Raw genomic sequence first — 17,112 nt, forward strand, 5'->3', positions numbered from 1 at the left:
GGGGGGGGGGGGGGGGGGGGGGGGGGGGGGGGGGGGGGGAGTTAAGGGAGGGAGGAATCAAAAGGTTTTCTAGAGATCCACTGGGAGAATTCTGTTCATACCTCATTGGTCAGAATGGAGATTGCATGGTGACTTCTAAGTACAGGGGCACCTGAAATAATGATAAATAATTTTTCCAGCCTCTAGTGGAAGGTAAAAAGAGAAAAGTGAACTTGAAAACTTTTGGGTAACCAATAAACAGTATGTGTCATATCTCTTCTATAACGGAAATATATTACTTCCATGCTCATGCTTTATTAGTAATTCAGCTAAATGTAAAAGTATAAGCTGAAAATGATACTTAGACTTTTAAAGTCATTGCCCCATTGCCTTCAAGCTTCAGTATTGAACACCCATTGTTCATTCTACTTCCTGTCTTTTATATGTGACTTGTATTTCCTTTTCTGAAAGGTTGTGGGATCTCTTTATCTCTGGGGTTCTGAAATTTCATGGTGAAGTGCCCTGGTTTTAAGTCCTTTTTATATTATCAGGTCTAGGAACTTTACCAGTTCAATTGTCACAAAGATCAAACCTCCAGTCTCCATCCAGGATGAAGGAAGGTCAGTCTCATAGTTGTTTGCAGAATGGAGATAAGAAATACCTGTTTCATAAACAGACTTTCAACTAATTCCTCTGTCATGTCCCATTACCAACATCTTTGCAGTTCCTGATGCCTCCAGTCACTCACTAAGCTATCTTAAAATCATCTGGCATGCATTCAATTTTTTCATGTTGGCATCCCATTTGCAGGCCCTTGGTGTTAGCTTTCTCTTTTCTGATAATTCATCAACTCACTTCTCACCTTCAAATAGTGTGTTGACAATTCTTCTCTACTGTAATCTCAATCTCTTACTTCATTTATCCTCTAAGTTTATGTCTTTTAAAAATACTCTTATTTTAGTGAGATTTCAAGAGGAAGCAGAGGCAAATATGTGTTCAGTCCACCATAATTAATCTGAAGTTCTCTCAATTTCAGCTGTAGTGTAAAGAATGTACTGGCAGGGGGAGGAGTAGCAGTGGTTGGAGTGGGGAGGTGGTGGTGAGTCAAGACTGAGAGTGAGGAGACAAGACTTTTAGTAAGAAGTGATGAGTATCTGAACCATGATAGTGGCAGGAAAGAGAGAGATAAGAGGACAAATTTGAGACAAACTACATTAATAGAAGCAACTGGAGTTGGTTAAGTGTCAGAAAGAAGTCCAAGAGGTACAGCACATAAGAGGAATTTGTGTAGGTTATATTTCAATAGTAGCAACAGTGAGCTTTAACTCCTGGCTGGGGTAATTGGGAAAAAAATGGGTGAAATTTGATAGGTGGAGATGGAGGCAGGTCATTGTAAGTTAGATAATTAATCATGAGCATTTATTCGTAACAAGTGTTTTATGAAGACTAGAACTTAGAATATTCTGAAATTGAAAAATTGTTGCTTTGACAAGCACAATTAGTATGTCTTCCTGAGGGGAGAACTGTGATTTGCCTTTAGGGCATATCTTCCCTTTGTTCCCTTTGCTCACTCCTCTATCATTTCAGTAATGACCATGTAAGACAAGTGCTCAGATATTTTACTTAGCCAAACCTGAAATCAGAGAATCAAATGTCAATGCTTTATTGATCATGGGCTAACAATAAGTGTTGTGTTTGTGCTGTTGTTTCAACAGTTATATGTTCTCGTGATTCAAAAATAAATTTAAGTGAAAAAATCTTGCTCCTGAGCAAGATGGCCGAATAGGAACATCTCCGGCCTCCAGCTCCCAGTGCGAGCAACACAGAAGATGGGTGATTTCTGCATGTTCAACTGAGGTACCGGGTTCATCTCACTGGGGACTGCCAGACAATCGGTGCTGGTCAGCCGGTGCAGCCCGACCAGCGAGACCTGAAGCAGGGCGAGACATCTCCTCACCTGGGAAGCGCAAGGGGGAAGGGAATGCCTTTTCCTAGTCAAGGGAAACTGAGACACACAACACCTGGAAAATCAGGTAACTCCCACCCTAATACTGCACTTTACCAAGGGTCTTAGCAAATGGCACACCAGGAGATTATATCCCACACCTGGCCCAGAGGTCCCACACCCACAGAGCCTCCCTCATTGCTATCACAGCAGTCTGAGATCTAACTGCAAGGCGGCAGCGAGGCTGGGGGAGGGGCACCCGCCATTGCTGAGGCTTAAGTAGGTAAACAAAGCCACCAGGAAGTGCAAACTGGGTGGAGCCCACCGCAGTTCAACGAGGCCTGCCTGCCCCTGTAGACTCCACCTCTGGGGACAGGGAATAGCTAAACAAAAAGCAGCAGAAACCTCTGCAGATGTAAATGATTGACCCTGTCTGACAGCTTTGAAGAGAGAAGTGGGTCTCCCAGTACAGAGGTTGAGATCAGAGAACAGACAGATTGCATGCTCAAGTGGGTGCCTGACCCATGAGTAGCCTACCTGGGAGACATCTCCCACTAGGTGCAGACCAAAACCTCACACCTCACACGGCTGGGCACACCTCTGAGACAAAGTTTCCAGAGCAAGAATCAGACAGCAACACTCGCTGTTCAGCAATATTCTATCTTCTGCAGCCTCCGCTGCTGATACCCAGGCAAACAATGTCTGGAGTGGACCTCAAGAAAACTCCAACAGACCTGCAGCTGAGGGTCCTGTTAGAAGGAAAACTAACAAACAGAAAGGACACCCACACCAAAACCAGATCAGTTCATCACCATCATCAAAGACCAAAGGCAGATAAAACCACAAAGATGGGGGGAAAGCAGTGCAGAAAAGCTGGAAATTCAAAAAATCAGAGCGCATCTCCCCCTCCAAAGGAACGCAGCTCATCGCCAGCAACAGATCAAAGCTGGTTGGAGAATGACTTTGACGAGTTGAGAGAAGAAGACTTCAGTCGACCAAATGTCTCAGAGCTAAAGGAGGAACTACATAACCAGCGCAAAGAAACTAAAAATCTCGAAAAAAGAATGGAAGAATGGAAAACTAGAATAATCAATGCAGAAAAGGCCATAAACAAACTAACAGAGATGAAAACCATGGCACGAGAAATACGTGACAAATGCACAAGCTTCAGTAATCGACTCGATCAACTGGAAGAAAGAGTATCAATGATTGAAGATCAAATGAATGAAATGAAGCAAGAAGAGAAGTCTAGAGAAAAGAGAAGAAAAGGAAATGAACAAAGCCTCCAAGAAATATGGGATTATGTGAAAAGACCAAATCTACATCTGATTGGTGTGCCTGAAAGTGATGGGGAAAATGGAACCAAGTTGGAAAACACTCTGCAGGATATCATCCAGGAGAACTTCGCCAACCTAGTGAGGCAGGCCAACATTCAAATTCAGGAAATATAGAGAACGCCACAAAGATACTCCTCGGGAAGAGCAACTCCAAGACACATAATTGTCAGATTCACCAAAGTTGAAATGAAGGAAAAAATGTTAAGGACAGCCAGAGAGAAAAGTCGGGTTACCCACAAAGGGAAGCCCATCAGACTAACAGCAGATCTCTCAGCAGAAACTCTATAAGCCAGATGAGAACGGGGGCCAATATTCAACATTCTTAGAAAAGAATTTTCAACCCAGAATTTCATATCCAGCCAAACTAAGTTTCATAAGTGAAGGAGAAATAAAATCCTTTACAGATAAGCAAATGCTTAGAGATTTTGTCACTACCAGGCCTGCCCTACAAGAGACCCTGAAAGAAGCACTAAACATGGAAAGGAAAAACCGGTACCAGCCATTGCAAAAACGTGTCAAAATGTAAAGTCCATCGATGCTAGGAAGAAATCGCATCAACTAGTGAGCAAAATAACCAGCTAATATCACAATGACAGGATCAAGTTCACACATAACAATATTAACCTTATATGTAAATGGACTAAATGGTCCAATTAAAAGACACAGACTGGCAAATTGGACAAAGTGTCAAGACCCATTAGTTCGCTATATTCAGGAGACCCATCTCACATGCAGAGACACACATAGGCTCAAAATAAAGGGATGGAGGAAGATCTACCAAGCAAATGGAAAATAAAAAAAAAAAACAGGGGTTGCAATCCTAGTCTCTGATAAAACAGACTTTAAACCATCAAAGATCAAAAGAGACAAAGAAGGCCATTACATAATGGTAAAGGGATCAATTCAACAGGAAGACCTAACTATCCTAAATATATATGCACCCAATACAGGAGCACTCAGATTCATAAAACAAGTCCTTAGAGACATACGAAAAGACTTAGACTCCCATACAATAATAATGGGAGACTTCAACACCTCACTGTCAACATTAGACAGATCAACGAGACAGAAAGTTAACAAGGATATCCAGGAATTGAACTCAACTCTGCACCAAGCAGACCTAATAGACATCTACAGAACTCTCCACCCCAAATCAACAGAATATACATTCTTCTCAGCACCACATTGCACTTATTCCAAAATTGACAACATAGTTGGAAGTAAAGCACTCCTCAGCAAATATAAAAGAACAGAAATTATAACAAACTGTCTCTCAAACCACAGTGTAATCAAACTGGAACTCAGGACTAAGAAATTCAATCAAAACCTCTCAATTACATGGAAACTGAACAACCTACTCCTGAATGACTACTGGGTACATAACAAAATGAAGGCAGAAATAAAGATGTTCTTTGAAACCAATGAGAACAAAGATACAACATACCAGAATCTCTGGGACACATTTAAAGCAGTGTGTAGAGGGAAATTTATACCACTAAATGCCCACAAGATAAAGCTGGAAAGATCTGAAATTGACACCCTAACATCACAATTAAAAGAACTAGAGAAGCAAGAGCAAACACATTCAAAAGCTAGCAGATGGCAAGAAATAATTAAGATCAGAGCAGAACTAAAGGAGATAGAGATCAGAAATACAAACTACCATCAGAGAATACTATAAACACCTATACGCAAATAAACTAGAAAACCTAGAAGAAATGGATAATTTCCTGGACACTTACACTCTCCCAAGACTAAACCAGGAAGAAGTCGAATCCCTGAATACACCAATAGCAGGTTCTGAAATTGAGGCAATAATTAATAGCCTACCAACCAAAAAAAGTCCAGGACCACATGGATTCACAGCTGAATTCTACCAGAGGTACAAGGAGAAGCTGGTACCATTCCTTCTGAAACTATTCCAATCAATAGAAAAAGAGGGGATCCTCCCTAACTCATTATATGAGGCCAACATCATCCTGATACCAAAGCCTGGCAGAGACACAACAAAAAAAGAGAATTTTAGACCAATATCCCTGATGAACATTGATGCAAAAATCCTCAATAAAATACTGGCAAACCGAATCCAGCAGCACATCAAAAAACTTATCCACCATGATCAAGTGGGCTTCATCCCTGGGATGCAAGGCTGATTCAATATATGCAAATCAATAAACGTAATCCAGCACATAAACAGATTCAAAGACAAAAATCACATGATTATCTCAATAGATGCAGAAAAGTCCTTTGACAAAATTCAACAGCCCTTCATGCTAAAAACTCTCAATAAATTTGGTATTGATGGAATGTATCTCAAAATAACAAGAACTATTTATGACAAACCCACAGCCAATATCATACTGAATGGGCAAAAACTGGAAAAATTCCCTTTGAAAACCGGCACAAGACAGGGATGCCCTCTCTCACCACTCCTAGTCAACATAGTGTTGGAAGGTCTGGCTAGGGCAATCAGGCAAGAGAATGAAATAAAGGGTATTCAGTTAGGAAAAGAAGAAGTCAAATTGTCCCTGTTTGCACATGACATGATTGTATATTTAGAAAACCCCATTGTCTCAGTCCAAAATCTCCTTAAGCTGATAAGCAACTTCAGCAAAGTCTCAGAATACAAAATCAATGTGCAAAAATCACAAGCATTCTTATACACCAGTAACAGACAGAGAGCCAAATCATGAATGAACTCCCATTCATAATAGCTTCAAAGAGAATAAAATACCTAGGAATCCAACTTACAAGGGATGTGAAGGGCCTCTTCAAGGAGAACTACAAACCACTGCTCAGTGAAATCAAAGAGGACAAAACAAATGGAAGAATATACCATGCTCATGGATAGGAAGAATCAATATTGTGAAAATGGCCATACTGCCCAAGGTTATTTATAGATTCAATGCCATCCCCATCAAGCTACCAACAACTTTCTTCACAGAATTGGAAAAAACTGCTTTAAAGTTTATATGGAACCAAAAAAGACCCTGCATTGCCAAGACACTCCTAAGTCAAAAGAACAAGGCTGGAGGCATCACGCTACCTGACTTCAATCTATACTACAAGACTGCAGTAACCAAAACAGCATGGTACTGGTACCAAAACAGAGATATAGACCAATGGAACAGAACAGAGCCCTCAGAAATAATACTACATATCTACAGCCATCTGATCTTTGACAAACCTGACAAAAACAAGAAATGGGGAAAGGATTCCCTATTTAATAAATGGTGCTGGGAAAATTGGCTAGCCATAAGTAGAAAGCTGAAACTGGATCCTTTCCTTACTCCTTATACAAAAATTAATTCAAGATGGATTAGAGACTTAAATGTTAGATCTAATACCATAAAAACCCTAGAAGAAAACCTAGGTAATACCATTCAGGACATAGGCATGGGCAAGGACTTCATGTCTAAAACACCAAAAGCAATGGCAACAAACCCCAAAATTGACAAATGGGATCTAATTAAACTAAAGAGCTTCTGCACAGCAAAAGAAACTACCATCAGAGTGAACAGGCAATCTACAGAATGGGAGAAAATTTTTGCAATCTACTCATCTGACAAAGGGCTAATATCCAGAACCTACAAAGAACTCAAACAAATTTACAAGAAAAAAACAAACAACCCCATCAAAAAGTGGGCAAAGGATATGAACAGACAGTTCTCAAAAGAAGACATTCATACAGCCAACAGACACATGAAAAAATGCTCATCATCACTGGTCATCAGAGAAATGCAAACCAAAACCACAATGAGCTACCATCTCACACCAGTTAGAATGGCAATCATTAAAAAGTCAGGAAACAACAGGTGCTGGAGAGGATGTGGAGAAATAGGAACACTTTTACACTGTTGGTGGGATTGTAAACTAGTTCACCCATTGTGGAAAACAGTATGGCGATTCCTCAAGGATCTAGAACTGGAAATACCATTTGATCCAGCCATCCCACTACTGGGTATATACCCAAAGGATTATAAATCATGCTGCTATGAAGACACATGCACACGTATGTTTATTGTGGCACTATTCACAATAGCAAAGACTTGGAATCAACCCAAATGTCCATCAGTGACAGACTGGATTAAGAAAATGTGGCACATATACATCATGGAATACTATGCAGCCATAAAAATGGATGAGTTCGTGTCCTTTGTAGGGACATGGATGCAGCTGGAAACCATCATTCTTAGCAAACTATCACAAGAACAGAAAACCAAACACCGCATGTTCTCACTCATAGGTGGGAATTGAACAATGAGATCACTTGGACACAGGAAGGGGAACATCACACACCGGGGCCTATTGTGGGGAGGTGGGAGGGTGGGAGGGGGGAAGGATGGCATTGGGAGTTATACCTGATGTAAATGACGAGTTGATAGGTGCTGACGAGTTGATGGGTGCAGCACACCAACATGGCACGTATATACATATGTAACAAACCTGCACGGTGTGCACATGTGCCCTAGAACTTAAAGTATAATAAAATAAAATTAAATTAAAAAGATAAAAAAAAGAAAATATCTTACTTTGACTCCCAGCCACTACCTGCCTAAACACTGCCCTCTTTTCAGTTCCCACCCTCTGATCCTCTCAAGTGTCCACTCTTACTGATTTCTGCAATATTTTTCCTAATTTATTTATGTAGATATGAGAAAATTAAAATGTATTTTACCTTTTTTTACACAAAGCATAGCATTGAGTATATGCTGTTCTGCATCTTGCTTATTTAATAATGTACCTTGACAACTAATATATAGAGGGTTGTGTCATTCTTTTCAAAGCTACATGTTATTCAGTCATAGAGATATACCATAAGATATGGGACCAATATTCTATTGATGGACATTTTGTTAGTTTTTGGATGGTTGACGGAAAATTCCCCTCTGCTCTCTGAAGATTTGCTAAAAATCTTCTGACAAAAGGCATATTAACAGAAGAAAATGTACACAAATTTATTAACTTCCACAGGAGTGGGGGTAAAAATCACATAATGTTTATCCCAGCATGCAATGGGGTACAGATGCTTGTATACCCTTTTCTTAGGTGACAGGGAGATGAGAAAGTGTGGATTTTAGGGTGACTGTGAAATGATCTCTATGGGGACCCAGTGGGCTTGAAGAACATACAATGGCCTGGAATAAAGTATGTTGGGCTCACAGTGCAAACAATGGCTTATGACAAATCTGTCTAGGTGTGTTGACAGACTTCTGTCTTTCTTCCTGCAGTATGAGTTCAGTTAATGAAAACTCAGGGAAGTGACCAAAGGTAATTGATTTCTTCTTTGGCAAGTCTAGACTTTAGGCAGATAAGGCAACTGCAGAGAACAACTTCATCCTATTTTTTGGGAGAGCTTTGGGGGATACAGAGGATTGAGATACAGGAAGAGAGGGAAGCTCAGAGAGATCCTAAGTCGTCGTCTTCAGTTCAGCATGTTAAAGTGCCATATTTTGGGGTATTGGTTTCTAAGTCCCAACATTTTCAACCTTATTATTTTGCTTCAATGAATAACCTCAGACATGAACCAGTTCACACACATTCAACTGTATTTGTAAAAAGCAAATATTTCATTTAGGAATAAAAACTGAGTGTTTTAGCAAAACTATAATCACACAGACCCGGTAAAATGTTTAGCCTTGTTTTTCTGTTTTGTTTTTTCATAAATCTGGAGCTAAACCAATGTATGCTTAAAACCAGTTTTTTAGTAACTTCTGTGAGTTTGTGTTTACTTATAATTTAACCTCCAGGAGACCAAAGTAGAATTGAGAACACAGCTAAAGAAATACGCAGGAAGTCCTCCGAGAGAAAAGAATGGAGTAGAACGATATCAGCCTTGGCAGCACAGTATGCACCAACTGTTGGAGTCACCCACATGGTGCTGAGGCTTTCTAACTCCAACTTTGGGATATCTCTACTGTCACTCTAACAGTCTACCCGTTTTTTGTTTTGCTTCACTTTGTTTGTTTTGTAGAGATAGACTCTCACCATGTTGCCCAGGGTGGTCTCAAACTCCTGAACTCAAGCAATCCTCCTGCCTAAGCCTCTGAAAGTGCTAGAATTACAGGCATGAGCCACCATGTCTGGTGTACTGTTATTCTATTATATTCTCATTCTATTAACCTATTATTATGTTCTGCCCTGACCATAGAGACCAAAGATCTTCTTCTTTATGAGAATGGATTTTCCCTGGAGAACATTAAATTCTCATTATCAACAGAATGGAGAATGGGATAATCCTCCAGCAGCACATGAGGTGGACATTGGTGAACTTGGTTTCTGCATTTTGCAGGCAATTTGGTCTTCACTTCAAGGTTAGTGCCTCCTAGAAGCTAAGGGAAAAGTTGGTGAGGGACTCTAAGGTCTAAGTTAAGTATATGGGCTATAAAAGAAGCCAATTCTGGGCTGGGCCCTGTGGCTCATGCCTGTAATCCCAGCACTTTGGGAGGCTGAAGAAGATGGATCACCTGAGGTCAGGAGTTCGAGACCAGCCTGGCCTACATGGTGAAACCTACCTCTACTAAAAATACAAAAATTAGCTGGGAGTGGTGGCATGCACCTGCATCTCCAGCTACTCACGAGGCTGAGGCAGGAGAATCACTTGAACCTTGGAGACGGAGGTTGCAGTGAGCCAAGTTCATGCCCTTACATTCCAGCCTGGGCAACAGAGCAAGACTTCGTCCCAAAAAAAAAAAAAAATGCAGCAGCAGCAACCAATTCTGGCCAGGCACAGTAATCCGAACACTGAAGCAGAAGGGTCGCTTGACACCAAGAGTTCAAGACCAGCCTGGGCAACATGGGGAGACCTTGTATCTACAAATAATTTTTGTTTTAATTAGCCAGGCAGGATGGCATGTGTCTGTGGTCCTAAATACTCAGGAAGCTGAGGTTGGAGGATCACTTGAGCCTAGGAGGTCAAGGCTGCAATAAGCTGGGATTGCACCACTGCACTCCAGCCCAGGTGACAGACTGAGTCTTGTCTCCAAAAAAAAAAAAAAAGAGAGAGAGAGAGAAGTCATTCTATCGATTCTTGTATCAATTGTAAGTTACTCGCTGATTGTACTACTATCTCCAAGTTTCTCTTAATTCATAGCATTGACTAGTAATCAAGGAAATGCAACTTAAAACCACAATAAAATATATTTTCACATCTTAAAATCAGCAAACAAATTATAAAAGTCTGACAATATCATGTATCAGATAGAATGAGAAGCAACAAGAATCTTTCGCTGTTTCAGGGAGCATAAATGGGTACTAACGTTTTAGAAAACAATTTATCACCATCTAGTAATGTTGAGAATATGCATATTCTACAACCTAGCCATTCCACAGCTGGGCATGTACTCTGGAGAAGTAAACAAGTACAAGACTGGTACACAAGTAAACAAGTACAAGAATGTTTTTGGCCGGGCGCGGTGGCTCAAGCCTGTAATCCCAGCACTTTGGGAGGCCGAGACGGGCAGATCATGAGGTCAGGAGATAGAGACCATCCTGGCTAACACGGTGAAACCCCGTCTCTACTAAAAAATTAAAAAAAATAGCCGGGCGAGGTGGTGGGCGCCTGTAGTCCCAGCTACTCGGGAGGCTGAGGCAGAAGAATGGCGTAAACCCGGGAGGCGGAGCTTGCAGTGAGCTGAGATCCGGCCACTGCACTCTAGCCTGGGCGACAGAGCGAGACTCCGTCTCAAAAAAATAATAATAATAATAATAATATTTTTGTGTTGTTTGTATTAGAAAAAATGGAAAGAATATAAATACCAATGGGAAAGGGCTAAATGAATTATAGTATGTTTATATGAGGGACATTTTCAAATAATAAGAATAAAATAAAGTTGCTTAAATTGGAAAATAGATCTCACAAAAACAACTGTGAAGAAAAAAGCAAGCTGAACAGCAATGCATATGCTTTAATAAATTGTTGTGATAATATAATGTCTTGAATCATACATATGACTTTGAATTTTCCTCTGTTAATTAGAACGTATTCTGGAGGCAAATACTCCTGCTCCCAATCCCCGTGCTGGGAGGTGATGAGTGGAAGCATGAAGGAAGAAAAATAATCCCAGCTGTTACATAAGCTCTCATTTAGTTAATTACTTGGATTAACATCCCACAACCTACTCCTCTTCCCACACATGCTTCCTCTGAGTTCATTTGATACAGTGATTAAGAGCATGTCATGCATAGATGGCCTAGATTTAAAGCCCTTCTTCTTGTGTTTTCAGCATTTTACTTAATTATTCTGGGTATCAACTTTATCACTGAAAAAAATGTAGTTAACAAGATTTATTTTTCATTAACATTGTGGTAATAACCAACTTAATCTAGGTAACACTTAGTGCCTGGTAAATAAGTACTACCTAAATGGTAGTGATTATGGAGCCTCTCACAGTTTCTACTGGTAAGAATACCTCCCATCTCTGCTCCAGGCTTCTCTCATCTGTTCTGGGGCACGGTTTCTACTCTGGTTTTTCAAGATGCTCCCATGCAAATTCCGTATTTCAGAAATTTCATTGAAATCTAGTCCACGGGTAGGTGAAGACTTCTTAGATATGATACCAAAAGCACAAACAACATAAAAACAATACAATGTACTTTATCAAAATTAAAACTTTTGTACTTCAGAGGAAACCATCAAGAAAGTTAAAAGACAATACCTTGAAAGACAGAAAATATTTACAACTCATTCATCTGATAAGAGAATTGTATATAGAATATATAAAGAATTCTCACAGCTCAGTAGGAACACGAAATGGGCAAAGATTCTAAATAGATTTATCCAAAGAAAATATACAAATGGCCAATGGGTATATTAAAAGCTGGTCAGTATCATCAGTCAGATAGTCAATAATAGGAAAATGTAAACAAAACCACAATGAGATACCACTTCATATCTACTAGAAGGAGTATAACCAAAAAGAGAGTTGGAGAGGATGTCAAGAAACTGGATCCCTCCTACATTACTGGTGAGAATAAAAATTGTTAAATGTGCTTTATAAACAGTTTGGCAGTTACTCAAAATGCCAAAGATAGAATTACCATATGACCCAGCAATCCCACTAAATATATACCCAAGAAAAATGAAAACATACGTCCACACAAAAACTTGTATACAAACTTAGATAAAAACATTATTCATGACAGCCAGAAAGTAGAAACAACCCAAATGTCTATCAGCTGATGACTGGATAAATAAAACATGGTATTCATATAATAAAATACTATTGAACAATAAAAACAGAATGAACCACTGATACATGCTGTACTATGTGTGAACCTTGGAAACGTTACACTGAGAGAATCCAATTTAAAAAAATTTGTATAATTTCATTTATATACAATTTCAGAATAGGCAAATCTATAGAGGTGGAAAGTAAATTGGTGGTTGACAAGGGCTGGGAGTGAGGGGAGCTTGAAGCAAAATGGTGAGAGACTGCTGACAGATACAGGAGTTTTTTGGGGGGGCTTGGGGAGGTGATAAAAATGTTCTAATGTTGATTGTGATGATAATTGTACAACTCTGTGAATATACTCCAAACCACTGGATTTTACATTTCAAATTGATGTATTTTATAGTATATGAATTATATCACAATCGAACTGCTTTTTAAAAATCTGATGCACAGAACACTTCCCCTTTCTCAGCTGTCATGGATTTAGTCCTTCTGTATAACTTTCTTACCACTTTAACGAGATTTTTGAAAGGGGTAGCAAATGTGCTTGCTCAGTCCACTCTTGATTCAGAAGCTTTGGAGGGATTATTTTTGAAAAGAACTGTCCCAAAAATATACAGAGGACACACAGAAGTTATTGAACTATATACGTCACACAGGAAATGCAGATGAGTTCATACAAAAAAAAAAAAAAAAAAGAAACTTGAGTCATGGGCAAGGGAAAAGAAAACCAGTTTGGTTTGTTATTTCTCTAAGGTGTAAGGCAACTTAATGAGAACTTGTTGGTTTGTTATTTCTCTAAGGCGTAAGGCAACTTAATGAGACAACTTGTCCTCACAACTCTGTGCTTCTCAAAAAGTACAACATGGTTTTAAGGAGTTTTCTGTTGCAATATGTAACAGAAAGTTAAAAATGAAGGAGGAGCCTTTCCTAACTCCACTGGCTGCGGCATCTGTGGCAAAAGTGTGGCTGGGTCTTCGAGGAGCTGCACCAATGGCCTCCGTGCTGTCCTACGAAAGCCTGGTCCACGCTGTGGCCAGAGCCGGAAGCGTGACAGCAATGACAGTTTTTTCCCCCGGATACAGCTAGACTTTGACTTCAGGTTGATGAGAAAAGAAAATCCAAAACTACACACATGGTGCTCCTGGAGATCATTAAAGAGGAAGGACTCCTGGCACCATATCGAGGGTGGTTTCCAGTGATTTCCAGTCTCTGTTGCTCCAATTTTGTCTATTTCTACACTTTTAATAGCCTCAAAGCAGTCTGGGTCAAAGGTCAACGTTCTACCACTGGAAAAGATCTGGTAGTTGGGTTTGTTGCAGGAGTAGTTAACGTGTTGCTAACAACTCCACTCTGGGGTAAACACCAGACTGAAGCTGCAAGGGGCAAAATTTAGGAATGAAGACATTGTACCAATGAACTACAAAGGTATCATTGATGCTTTTCATCAGATCATTGGAGATGAAGGAATCTCGGCTTTATGGAATGTCACATTTCCCTCATTGCTGTTTGTCTTCAATCTTGCCATCCAGTTCATGTTTTATGAAGGTTTAAAACGGCAGCTTTTAAAGAAACGGATAAAGCTTTCTTCCTTGGGTGTGTTCATCATTGGTGCAGTAGCCAAAGCGACTGCCACCACGCTCACCTATCCCATGCAGACAGTACAGTCAATTCTGAGGTTTGGGCGTCATAGACTAAACCCAGAAAACAGAACATTGGGAAGTCTTCAGAATATTCTCTATCTTCTTCACCAAAGAGTAAGGCATTTTGGAATACTGGGACTCTACAGAGGCCTGGAAGCCAAACTGCTGCAGACAGTCCTCACTGCTGCTCTCATGTTCCTTGTTTATGAGAAACTGACAGCTGCCACCTTCACAGTTGTGGGGCTGCAGCGTGCACACAAACACTGAGATGCCTTCCCATGAAAAATTCCGAAGATTCTCAAGAGGGAGGTTTCCTCGTGAGTGAAGAGAAATGATTCTCCTTTGACTCTGGCTCCTGCTACCACAAATGTTACCCTCATTGGCTTGAAAAACATTCAAGGGTGAACAGGGAGTTTGGCCAACTGGACCTGTTGTCACCTTAATTGTCATGCTGACTGGTTGGATTTTGGGGTGGCAGTTGGACGAATATGAAAAAAAAATTGTTGAAAACCTAAAAATGAAAGTTTGTGAGTATTTATTGGTTTTCTTAAGAGAAATGGACTATTTTGCTCTCATGTGTAATATTTTCTATTTAGATTTTTCTTAAATATACCAGCTGTTTTCTTTCCCTGAACTCTCCCCCGGGTTCTAGGACAAATTTAATAACATGTAATTCTCCTCAAATACTTTTGTATGTCTCAGTGTTGGCATTTTCCTCCCTAAAACTAACATTAGGGCTGTGCCATGGGCATGGCTTGACTTTTGTTGGGCTTTTGTTTTCCTGCTTAAGGAGAGGTGTCTTTTTAGGATATGAGCAATTTCTTTTGTGAAATGAAAATTGTTCATCCAAAATGATTCTCTTATAAACTATTGGTAAATGTCACTTATTCATTAGTGTTTGACATAATTTTTAGAATATTTACTTTGAATCAATCCTTTCATGACGAAAGACTTGAAGTTTTGTGTCCATCCTTACAAGCCCTGGTCAGTCAAGTCCCAGTAAATGGTCAGCACAAAAAAAAAAAAAAAAAGGAGCAGGAGATACCAGGGCTGATATGTATATTGTTCTCATAATAGTATACACAATTAAGGGAGCTTGGACTCATCCAAGAATGTTTCAGGGGGGTGACTATGGGATCCCTAACCATGTAGAGGGGTGAAGGGGGCCAACACCCTCTTATTCTCCTATAGTAACCAGAGTACTTTCAAATCCAAAGACTTCTCAGCATTTTTACGCCTATCCTAAAACATTAATTGATAAGATTTCACATCTCAGACTCTAGATTCTTGCAGTTAGTGACATTACTCCTCTTTCACATGCTGCCTGAATTCCTCTCTTATCCACTAACAAGTGGTCATCTAACCTGTTTCAATATTTACAGTGATAGGGAGTTCACTACCTTACAAAACATCTCACTCTATATTTGTACAGCATGGTTGGCTAGAAAGTTCTTCCTCACATTGAGACAAACTCAGTTTTTCTGTAACATTGACATATGTAGTCCCAGAGAGACTTTTGTTTCTACCCAAAATAGGCTTGTATGACCTTTTCCATATAGCAACCTTCTTGAAGGCAATTATCATGGATTTTTCAACATCTCCTCTAGGCTAAGCATCAGAAGTTTCTTCAGTGGCCCCTTATGTGACATGGCTTTAAGGAGTTCATTGCCATCTTGGTTATTCTTAAATTCTCTGGTAGCTAAGCCAAGTTTATTTCCACATGCAAAAAAGATAGATGGGTGGTAAGGCCTATGGTCCTGAACTAGTAAATGAATTAACATATGTGAAAGTATTTTTACAACTTAAAACACTTTGTAAACATAAGATACTATTAAAACATATCTACTTCATAGAAGGCAACTTAGCAAAGCATATTAGAAACTTGCAACTCAAAATACGGTCTAAGGATACACCTGGCATCACTTGGAAGCTTGCAAGAAACAATTTCAAGCCCACCTCGTATCCATTAAATCCCACCTGCATTTTGACAAGATCTCCAAGTGTTTCGTTTGCACATTAAAGTCTGAGGAGCTCTGCAAGCTTAAAAATGTGCAAACACTTTCACTAAACAGTCCTCATTTTTAGGTATTTATCCTGAGAAAACGATTAGGTTACGTACACAGCATTTTTATAACAGCAAAAGCTTACAAAGAACTTAAAGGTCTACTAATAGAAAATTGGCCAAAGTGCTTTATGGTTCATCTATGGATACACCATTTGTCAGTCAAGGCTAACTCTATAAAGCAAACTGGTTCTTCTCAGCTGGTGCCAGTGCCTAGAAGATGCCTGCTTCTCAGTTGATGCATGCTACCATGAACACAGATGTATGTTTAGTTGACACAAAAGGGCATTAATATCCCCACATCGGTTATCCCTGGAGGAGAACTAAGCCATCTGCCTGAATCATCTTTTAAGGGTTCAGTCAGTTTAAAACTTGCTTCTATACCTCGGTATTTTCATTTCTCTATATGACGGTCAGGCACAATTATTTTTAACAGGGCTTCCATCAATATAACTAACTAGAGAAGACACTGCAAAGATAAAGTTGGAGAATTGTTAACAGGTTATTAACAAAATGTGTACCTGACTGTCAATGAAGTTGTTTTTCTTTTAAAATTTTTCTTTTGTATCCTTTGTACTTATTATTTTTTTTTTTTTTTTTATCCAAAGTCCTTTACCCAGGGACAATCACTGTTTTTTTTTTTTTTTTTTTTTTTTTTATACTTTAAGTTCTAGGGTACATGTGCATAACGTGCAGGTTTGTTACATATGTATATATGTGCCATGTTGGTGTACTTATTTTTTAGAGACAGGGTCTCACTCTGTTACCCAGGCTGGAGTACAATGGCACAATCATAGCTTGCTGCAGTCTCGACCTCCAGGGCCTCGAGCAATCCTCCCACCTCAACCTCCCAAGTAGCTGAGACTACAAGTGCATGCTGCCATGCCTGGCTGATTTTGTTTTGTTTTTTGTAGAGATGAAGTCTCACAATGTTGCCCAGGCTGACCTTGAACTCCTAGGCTCAAGCAATACC

General features: G+C 39.7%; 1 pseudogene across 1 annotated transcript; it reads left to right on the plus strand.

The window, feature by feature from the left end:
- The first annotated feature begins 13,427 nt into the window (after positions 1-13,427).
- Positions 13,428-14,423, plus strand: LOC111539217 (annotated as a pseudogene). Its single transcript, XR_002730617.1, has one exon. The product of XR_002730617.1 is annotated as a peroxisomal membrane protein PMP34 pseudogene (transcript).
- Positions 14,424-17,112: the final 2,689 nt, after the last annotated feature.

The sequence above is a fragment of the Piliocolobus tephrosceles genome, chromosome 1 (genome assembly GCF_002776525.5).
Source record: "Piliocolobus tephrosceles isolate RC106 chromosome 1, ASM277652v3, whole genome shotgun sequence".
Lineage (NCBI taxonomy): Eukaryota > Metazoa > Chordata > Mammalia > Primates > Cercopithecidae > Piliocolobus > Piliocolobus tephrosceles.